Source organism: Ruditapes philippinarum, unplaced genomic scaffold (assembly GCF_026571515.1).
Source record: "Ruditapes philippinarum isolate M1 unplaced genomic scaffold, ASM2657151v2 ctg7181_1_1_1_1, whole genome shotgun sequence".
Classification (NCBI taxonomy): domain Eukaryota; kingdom Metazoa; phylum Mollusca; class Bivalvia; order Venerida; family Veneridae; genus Ruditapes; species Ruditapes philippinarum.
In genome coordinates, this window is record NW_026855708.1 from 35,583 (window position 1) to 45,847 (window position 10,265).

Below are 10,265 nucleotides of genomic sequence, written 5' to 3' on the forward strand. Positions count from 1 at the left end.
AAATACAAACTTGTTACAAGACCATTTAGGCAAACTTAATTGCGAGCATATATGTAACGATACTCGTTTTATTTGTAGTCAACGAACATCGATATTCTGAAGGCTGTATAAACTGTGAATTTACACATATTACATCGAAAAGAATTATTGTATCCCGTAATTTATACTCCATTTCTCCTTTGAATGAAATTGTAATGTAAGCAATATCGTTAAAAATGAGTATTTGGTTTTCTAAAGTCTATAAACTAACATCGGAAGCTTATCCTGATATTTTCACAAACATTTATTTTACATGCATTAAAATTTCTTAATACATTTTTATTGACACTCTTGAAAACACTTCAATTCACTTTTATTTTGTTTATGAAAAACATTATGTTTTTATTGCCTGAATGATTCATAATTGTATAATTTATTATCTCTTATGTAAAGACTTAATCAAACCGAGTCTGCAATTTTCTTGTTATTTTGTTGCGAGAGGATCGCAAAGATTTTATTACTCTACTTGTATTTACAATTTACGGCTATCTTTATAAATTAATGGTTTTCCTAACGCAATGAAAGGGTTTAATAAATCTAATTTCAAAAATTAGTCGAAATAAATTACACTGTTTCTGCTGTTTACTCTGCAGTTGAATATGACAACTCTAGATCTACAGTAAGAAAAAACAAGTAAAAATAAATATTACAAATTTTGAACGTGGCATTTTGAACGTGTCTCCGTTTTCCAGTTGATATCGTTAGAGTTGCTTAAACATTCAGTCTTTTCAATGGCTGAATGGAAATGTCGATCTAATCGTCTATTTTCGTTTGAAATGTTTACTTACAATTAAAATGGACATGTTCTTGCTATAAGTGAACGATTTCAAGCTGATAATTCAAAGTCAGTTTTGTCACTGACAGTTTGTGCGTTTCAAAATACCAAAAATATCGCTGGGCTTTTTTTTTTCGTCGAATTTATCAATAAGAGTATATAACAGTCCGTCTTAGTACATAATATTATTGAATTTGTGTTTTTCTGGACAATATAAATACGAACGAACGCTTCACTATTCTTTCAATATTTGACTTACATTTGTACACTTTTTTGAATTTCTTTTTCAATCATTTATCCCGTAGTTTACAAAGGTTGTTATAAAATTACAGTGGATTTAAGACACATCATCATGTAGATAATTGTAAATAAATGTTGTTTTGGCATCGAAATTCAATACTTTTCTCAGGCATGATAAAAATATTAAAGGATTTATTTGTTAAGAGATCTGAAATGTTTTAACACATGCAGATGAAAGTGACAAATGTAGTATATAATATTAAAATAATGTGAGCCCATTTTTTAGATCTCAATACTTGTGTGTAATGTAACTTACTAAAATGAACTATATTCTGTAATGCCTGTATCTTTAATACGTTTAAACATTACAGTACAATCATTTTGATTAAACAACATGTGCTGCTTTGACACAATGCATGTATTTTGAAAATATAATAATAACTGCCTAGAAGGCTCCGCATCACACCGAGCCTGCAACATTATTTTTAGTTTTGCTGTGTTGACCGTCTTAAGGGGTTCTTTTTCTCTCCATTTTATTGGCACTGTAAACGAAATAACATAACGTTCCAATTTCTATTAAGTCAATGGTCGACCCTTTTTCTACCTGTCTACACAAGAAACAAGATGCTGTAGTAAATATATTTTGTTTATTATAACTAGTAATTGTCATCAAAAACGCATGCGTAAAATAAACAATATAAATTATTGAAAACAAAAACAATCAAAACAGAGAAACATAAAAACATATGGCATATGCGCATTTGTATTAAAGCACATACTTTCCATACCCTATCACTAAAAGGCTATTTTCAAAACCATCGTTTATGTTATGTATATTCAAGTATCGACTTTAACTAGGAAGTTTCATATCATATTTAGCCATTAACGTATATTTATCGACCCAACTCTTACATCTATCAAAATAATTGATTATTTACAATGCCTCTAAACTTAAATGGTCATTTCAATTTGAATATATATAATTGTTCTCCTCTCTGAGTTTGACAAGCACAGTCAACATGGTCGTCACTTACAATATCATATGTACATGAATTGGCGCCACTTAATCTTTAAAAAAGGCCATCGCTTTGCGAAGTTTCCTCTGCACTGAAATATGACAACACTGGCAAAAGATAGAAATCGATACTCCCACTAGCTGGAACATATGTCCATCCGTCGTCCGAGTTGAAAACATCAGCGCCTGCGCCGCAGTACAACCTTGGGTAGTTGCAATCAAACCCAAGTAGATACACAAGAAGACCAGAGGTCATCAGGAACACTGAAAGTATACATTTGAAAAAGCGGTAATTGTAAAGAAAACTACCTAATTAGTGTCAACAAAAGTAGATAATTAAATATTATAAAAAGTCTATTCAGATACTTCTACATCTGATAACATATGATTAAATAGAAGTGGTGAATTGATAAATAAACTTAATATAGTCATACAAACATAACCAAATAAACTATTAACAAATTTCATTAAGTTGATACTTCAGGAATTATTTCAATTGATCTAAAGTAATTCTGTTATGAATCGAAAAATATCGAGGCAAAGACATCAAATAAAATAACCTTTTTTGTCTGTCATAAAATACTCGATTATTAGGTACATGTAACCCTGGGACATAAAAGGAATTGACTGTAATTCATATCGATTAAGTACGGAAATTAAACAAGGGGTAGGATACTGAATGCTAAAAAGAATGGGGCTTTAATTATAAACTGGTAGTACATTTATTGGTTCATTTGATGCCCGAAGGATACCGATTAAGACAGAGCATAAGTGGTATATCAAAGTTTTATTCCAGCCTTTCCGTGCACACATTGTTGTCAGGAAAAAAATGCTCCAAAAACATGTGAACAATGATTCACCTCCGTACAGCAAACACGCCGCTTGCGAAATTCTAAAAGGGGAATGTTCCCAACCCAAAACGTCCACCATAAATTCCACACGTAGATCCTGCGTCACCGAAAAAAAAGGCATATAATTATTCCAAACAAGTTCCAAACATGCAGGTGTATTATCCACTCTGATTGTAGGAAACAAAATGAACATGTGACAGACACAAGCATTTTTAGAAGAATTCATATGTAGTGCACATAGTTCATGCTTTCAGAATGCATAATTGCTGAATATTCAACAAAATCCACTAGATATTTCATTACTTACTCATTTGTACTCAAAATTTATCTAGGTATCGAAACGCCACCTCGTTATGAGCGTTCTTATGATGTCGTATGGAAAATATTTCTGTCTTATTACGTCATGCAACACGTTTCCATTGCAAGACACAATCAACTGTTTAATCACTGTTTTGATCAATATAAACAATTTGACCAGTAAACTAACAAGTATGAATCAAAAAGTGGCATGACCTCTCTTGAATGGAACGGTTAATCACCTCTGAAATACGTATCAGAATTAATTCTCAAAAGTTGCTATTGAACCATTACAAAATCAGGTAAACATAATGAATTTACATTTGCAAATTACAATTATAAACGGAGATTGCATGCAGTTTGGTCATTAAAGTAATATAATGTATCTGTCTTAGTGTTTGTGCAACACTCATAAGATGATTTCCGTAATTGTGCAAGGCGATTGTTGTTAGATTAGATAATAACTGTGAATTTTGCTGAACAGAAAATGCAATAAAAACGTTTGAATTGTCAATAATTTCCTTCACAGAAATGATGTTTTAGCCACTTAGCAATAATGTTTTATGTTTCAGTTTTGATAACGAATGATTATATCTGAAAGAGAGATTTTTTCTGAATGAAATGTTCGAAGTTGAAAAATTATATGTTTTGTGAAACAGAAATAACCTGGAACTGCAACAAGTAGTATTTTATTTAAATGTGCATTGTCATGTTTATACAAATATGTAATATTTTTTCAAGACTTTATAAAACTTATATACGTTTTTATTCCAATATGAATCTAAATGAAAGTTAGAACTGTTTCCAAAATATACAAATTTAACTTACATACCTTATAAGATGAAAGTAATGTTCAAACTGGAATTATAACATTTTATCCTGCTACTGTCTATATCATCAGCTGGATAAAGTCTTGCCCGATAAACTTATCTATCTCCAGTCATTACCTCATATAATGACGTCACATGTTTAGCAAGCAAAACAAAACTACATATTGATGCTATTTTATCGGGGAAAAAGAAGAATGAAACCATTTAATTATTCTAAAAATATGATTAAAAACAGGATAAATCAAATACATGGTTGATGTCGGGATGGAGAAGGTTAATCCGGTTCGCTGCGAAAGTGAATCTTGGTTAAGTGGTAAGTGGTTAAGAAATGCGTATAAAAGAAGAACAATTTTTGCATATTTATACCTGAAATATTTCAAGAATGCTTTTGAAAATGATGAACATTATTTGGAATCATTATTGTATTATTAGGAATTTTAAATTAATACTTCTAAAGATAAAACAAAAACATTTGATAAAGGCAACGTAGTCGTAAAGAAATATATATATGTACTAAAGGGGATTGTTACGCTAATTTCGGAATCATAAATATATTTTCCAATCACTAATTACCCAGCTAGAAAATCATTTATTCCTTTTGATAAATGCGCTCAAATTCTAAACTGTTTCCCTGTAGATTGAGCAATGTATAATAGGTCATACAAGCACATATATTATATAAACATAGCAAGGAACAATGTACTAAAATATCAATGATTTTATTACAGCCTGATTAAATGGTATTGGTATACACATATGGCATTTTGAAAACTAAACTATCAACAAATAAGCAATTGAGGTAAAGTTCATTCTTAAGACAGTTTTAATTAAATGTGTGTATTTAACGCAAATAAGGTCACATCAAAGTACACTAATGTAATATCGTTTTCATCAAATGACACTGGAATTGGCTGGAATTAAATTTAAATAACACAACTTGAATTATTAAATAACATAATAAAATAAATATTGAAATATTGTACTCGACACTGCTATATATTTAAATGCGTAATAACGTGATGCATGTTAGAAATTAAAAAAACAATTTCGAACGACACAAAAAATTAACTTACTGTCTAAGATCTAAGGTATTAAGTCTAGCATAATTTCGATTGAAATGACGATTGGCATGACCATTTTGAATAACAAAAAATGATTTTACCATTGCAAATGCATTACTAGAGGTTTCTGTAACAAAACGTCAAGATAAAAAGAAGCCTTTTTTTATATATCATGCCACCTGATGTAAAGAAAGGATGTATTAACTAAGTTATTTGGGCATCTCCCTTGCTTAAACATTACTGAAACAAACTATTGCTAATGTTTTATTATTTTGTTTTTAATTTTCTGTTTTGCTGTTTGAGTAAAACCAATATGCAGTTTCAGTGAGTAATAAGAGCTTTAGGTAGCACTGTACTTTTATTAAAAAGTATTGTCCTGATTCATTATAAAGCATACTAGTATAATTCTAGAGGTGAAGTGGTTTGAAATTCTATTGACATGTATTTATTGTGAACAAACTTTTATAGAAAGTTTAATTATTAATATGAAACTATTGCACATTATTACATCGTGCATACATTTTCTGAAGAACAGAATCCCTGTTATAGTGCATGTGCCATTTTAAACCGGTGCGTTATTTACATTAGTAGTATAGGCGCCTCTTTAGCCCAACGACTGCGCATGCGCGACGCCATATTGGATTCTTTATATAGAATGACATCATTGTTCTATTTTTAGAATGTGATTATCCGTTTATTTTTAGAAATCTATTTTTAATCTCCCGGAAGTATACGGAGCAAACTCGTATTCCCGAACTAGGGCTTGAATCGCGGACATTGTAGGTCAGGTCCTCGGCCCTAGATGGAAAGATAATTACCATTATTACAGATAAAAGAAATGTTTGTAAATAGATCCGTGCTTAAAATTTTAATTTATAAATTAAAAAATACAAATAATTTTTGAATATGTTCAAAATTAATAATATTTATAAATTTATAAATTATTACTTGTTTACTCTCCAAAATCTAGTAAGGAAATGACTGTCATGGTGTAGCGTCCTTGTAGTATGTGCATGTGCCGATATATTTTTAGTGCTACATTTCACAATCACCAGGAGCTATTTTATCAGCCCCACGCAGGTGTCAATGAAAGAAAAAGTACAGTTGCCGCTCAGTCTAGGCTCATAATACCTAGCGGAACTATGTTGAACAAAAACCTTTTATCCTTCGTTACTAAATATAGCTTATCATTATTGACCAACACAAAAGATGAAAAGAATTTATTATCCTTTCAAACGCATGCATTAACATATTTTATATGTATTGAAGAACACTTCATATATTGTACCCCCTTAATTAGGTTCCTTTTAAGGGCATGCTACGGTCAACTGATTGCATATTTTAAAAACGGTTGCCCTTAGCAACTGGTCAAATTTTGTGATATTTATGAACACTTCAGATTCCTTTTTTACACGAAAATTGATTTTGAATGAAATTTATAATACACTTATGTATACCAAAGTTGTAATCTGATTTTGAATGAAATTAAAATACACTTATGTATATGTCTGAGTAATTCCATTGAAAGAAATTTAGCTATAAACCGGGTTTTCATCGTTTGGACAACCGTTTACGCTCAAAATTTTTGAGATAAAGTCGTTATAAGATAGAATAAGCCAAAAGCTTTCGTTTTGACCCGGGGTTCTCGATTCGATTTTCAGCCGTTTTCAAGTTATGACGCAAGAGCGATTTTAAACCCTAAATTTCAAAAGTCAATAAAAGCGTTAGACCTTTTAACCAATCGATCCGTCTCGTCGCGCTGATTAAGAAAATATATAGTTTTATGGGTCTATCTTTTACCGTTTTCGAGTAATTCGAGTTTAAAGTCACCGGAAGTGACGTCACGGAAATTACAAAAATCGATTTCTTTGTTATATCTTTACCGAATATACTCGTGTTTGGTATCGTTAGAAAGCATTTTACCGCACCTGTTACCTGAAGCTATTCAAAAAGGCATTGGACCGGAACTGAAGTCACTGAAGCGTATAAACGTGTTTTCTGTACCACGCCTGGACCGAACTTAGGCGTGTTTGGTATCATAAAACATTAAACAATGTATTTTTCCTGAAAATAGTACTTTTGTTGACGATGTTTTCTGCTAGACGTTTAGTGATAAAATGACTCCAGTCATAAATGTAATTGTACTTATTGCGCATGCTCTTTTATCTTTAATATTTCCGTCTAGGGCCGAGGACCTGACTTACAATGTCCGCGATTCAAGCCCTAGTTCGGGAATACGAGTCAGCTCCGTATAGTCCCGGGAGATTAAAATAGATTTCTAAAAATAAACGGATAATCACATTCTAAAAATAGAACGATGATGTCATTCTATAAATAGAATCCAATATGGCGTCGCGCATGCGCAGTCGTGGGGCTAAAGAGGCGCCTATACTACTTCCCTGCATGTCAATTCATATATAAAAAGGTAAACTTTCTAATGTCAAACTGGTTGTGAAAACATTGCAACAAAATGATGTCATCGCAACGAGTTTTGCAATAGAATTATTAACTCTTTCTTTAAAGTAATGGTAAGTTTCGACCTTATGACAAGCATAAAAGAGAGAAAAAAAATACTTTTAGGATGTAAATTTTTGTTGAACATATACATGTATACGTTATTTCCGAATATAATCCCTGCATGTCAATCCTTTTATAGAAAGATAAATTTTACAATGTCTACGGTATATTCTCAATAAAATCCGATATCAAAATATTTATTGCAAAACTCGTTTTTTATTGCAAAAACGGTTGTGATAAAATTGCAATAAAATTATGTCAACGCAAAAGGTTTTGCAGTAAAATTACTGCAAAACTCGTTTTTATTGCAAAACTGGTTGTAACAAAGCTGTGCTTTTATACATCTTAATGCTGTTTCAGTAAGAAATAATAGCTTTTGTTCGCTTTGTACATTTACATATTATTTTTACTGTCAAGATTCATTTAAAGCATACTATTATGTATTTAGAGGCGAAGTGGTTAGAATTTCCATCGTTATTGTTGTATTTTTTGTGATGTAAACACCCTTGTCTAGACATATTTATTATTAATATGAAGCTAAGGTATCGAGTTACATCGTGCATTCATTTACTGAAGAATAGAATCTCCATAATTTATCATGTCACTTGTTTAACAATACTTTATTGACACTGAATCAGAGAACAATTTATGATTGAACTTGTTATTATGAATAACTGTGGAACATACATTTTAGAGCGTATGATTTAAGAAGATAAAAAGTTATAAAATGCTATATAATGTAAGAATTTGCTGTATTTAAAAGCATTGCCTGTATATCTGACGTATTACTTTCAAGAGAATAATTAAATAAACATTAAATTTCGTTTCAGTGGCTCATTGATGCGTATCATCACAATGTATATAAAGTTAAAGTCTAATTTAGAACAATGCAACATTCTATCTAGAACATACAGATAAGGAACCATTGAGATTTTGCCAAGTACTCTATCCCCACATCGTTAAAATTAAGCCTATTTGTCATCTCTTTTTGTTCTCGCTTACAAATATTTGAAGTTATGGAAATATAGATTTTGATTCCGCGAAGTATACTTATATGTTTAGTCGATAGCTAGTCCGATCTGAATTGTCGATTTAGTCGTTTATATGCGTTCGAATCATTTTCTTACAATTCAAACTGACGTATTGTTGCTGTTAGTAAACAATTCAAGTGTCAGTCCCACGTACAAGATTCCAGACTTAAGGTATTTTCATTAGTAATCTTTCAATGGTGTTTAAATTACTAAACAAATGTTTTGCTTTGCCTTATGTAAACTAAATCTAAATGAAGAACATACCTGTTTATTAACAAATATTTGAATGATGGAAATATAAATAATTACAGAAATTTTATTAACATTTAACATATTACTTTTCGACAAGTTATTTTAAATGATACATACCTAATCTTGATTCATCATATTTTTGTTCTTACAAAGGCTATAATGTATTGAAGTGGATAAAGTTACAAATTGGCAAGGTTGACATTTCTGTTGGCATGGAAAGCCAAATTGAATATTCATCTTATGTTTAATACACGTCATATTATAGATGACGGACATTATTTATATACTTTATCCTATCAATTTGATAACCATCTGATCCAATTTGAAGAAAACTAAAATTATATCGTTTAGAATATTACCTAACAACTATATTTGAAATAACGGGTTGATTGTTTTCTCATCAGTTCATATGGATGTTTAATTTTAATTTATTAAATATAAAACATTAAATTAAGAAACAAAAAAACGTCCATTTACATACTTAGAATTATTTCGCTGAATGGATAATGTAAAAAATATTTCGTTGAAAATTAAAAATTAAATGTGTAATATGTATAGATATTTGAACAAGAATATCGGTCTATAAAAAAAAACAATTATTCAGAATGTATCTTTTTCTGAATACTTGTGTTCAAGAAACTCAAAGTTGTCAGCAATTTATAGCAATGTTATTTTAACACATTTAAATAGGCGGACACAAGTGATTTAACAATATTGTATTGCAAAGCAAATGAAACAAATGACTTTTGTTCGTGTTTATTGGTAACATATCTATCTAATTTGTGTGGGAGAATAAAGATTAAAAGGATGTCGTAGTTTTAGGAATCGAACATTTTACTTGATAAAAGCACTTTAGATTCTGAAATAGATGCTCTAATATTTCAAGCAAATTCGTTAAATACTCTCATGTGATTAGGCACTTTGCAATGGTACCGCGGGATTTTCTCAAAATAAGACATGTCCATTAGAGAACATGGTAAATGCACGAGCGCAATCCAATGCCAAAATTATTTTTGCAAGTAAGCTTTTAACGACTGATACGTTTCCTTAAAACCATATAGGAAGGAAATGAACATCAAAGTTCTACTCCGCTTTTCATTGATTGACACGAACGTGTGACATAGAAGGTCTCATGATAACCGCCGTATGAACAGTGGCGTTTGTAAATTAAAAATTTTATCGTTTCATATTAAAATGTTGAAATGTGCTTAAGTAGATTTAAAGGTCGTTGGCAATAGCTTGCACCCATGGACAGACTCGATCAAACCGGTCTTTTCTCAATTTTTATATTTTATATTACTGATTTCAACAATTGTTTTGACATTCATCATGTAATAACAGGAGATTAAAATATACC